This window comes from Hevea brasiliensis, unplaced genomic scaffold (assembly GCF_030052815.1).
Source record: "Hevea brasiliensis isolate MT/VB/25A 57/8 unplaced genomic scaffold, ASM3005281v1 Scaf446, whole genome shotgun sequence".
Classification (NCBI taxonomy): domain Eukaryota; kingdom Viridiplantae; phylum Streptophyta; class Magnoliopsida; order Malpighiales; family Euphorbiaceae; genus Hevea; species Hevea brasiliensis.
In genome coordinates, this window is record NW_026614969.1 from 10,705 (window position 1) to 11,835 (window position 1,131).

The window sequence follows — 1,131 nt, forward strand, 5'->3', positions numbered from 1 at the left end:
CCTGCAGGAAGTCTCTTCTGTGGGTATGTCACTCAAGTTTGGCTTAGCACGCCTAGTATCCACCACATGTGCTAAGTAGGCTTCACGACCTTTTTCATCATTCTTCTTGCAAGTGGTGAGATGACATTGGACAAGAAATCTGTCTTTTCCCCACAAGCGTGATCTCATTACCCTTAGAAGTTTTGGAGAAATTCTCTTCAATTTGCAATCAACTATTGCACGATGGCGTGACAACGGTCCATTCCCAAAATCACGTCAAACTCATGGAAAGGCAACTCAATTAGGTGCGCCAGAATTCATACCCACTGAATCTTTAACGGGCAACCCTTGTACACTTTATTCACCACTATCGTGGCCCAATGGATTAGTGACCGAATGTCTTGGTCACTCTCCCTACTAGTATCCCCCTTTCTACGGGTAGGTTGATGCGGATGTATGAATGTGTGGATCCTGGATCCACCAATGCATGCTGCAGTGTGTTGTAGAGGAGAGCGTACCCCGATGGCGTCAGGGCATCTTGCTCCTCTGAACTCTCATGGCATAAGCTCGGCGGGTGGTGCATTGCTCGGGCCTCTCTGCGGCTCGGATCTGAGCCTCGAGATGATCCCACGCCTCAGTTGCGGATTTCCTACCCCTGCGTAGTGCGGGAGCGGTGCATGCGCTTGTGTTGGAGCGGTGTAGTAGTTCTGCGTGGGCGGTTTCTCAAGCGATGCTCTGTTGACCCACACCTTAGCGAGCACCAGTCACTCTCAACACTCCCCCTTATGCCATTTCAAGCGGTGTGGACATGCGAGAAGATCTTTGGGGTGGTCCAGAACCCCATCCTTGGAGGCCCTTGATGGTGTGGGTGACCTCTCCTAGGGGTAAACTATGGCACAGGCCTGAGGTGACCACGACCTTGTGGTTGCCACTGAACTGCGTGCGGTGGACCCTTGAACTTCTTCCCAAATGCGGGAGTGAACTAGGCGACACAGGCCCCTCTTCTGCTGTCTCTCTCTTACAGTGCGCTCACCGATTCTTACTTTTCCACCTTTATTGCGACTTCCACTAACTTGGTGAAGTCGGTGATTCCCAAGGCGATGATCATAATCTTTATGTTGTCATTTAGTCCCTCTTCAAATCTCTTGCACC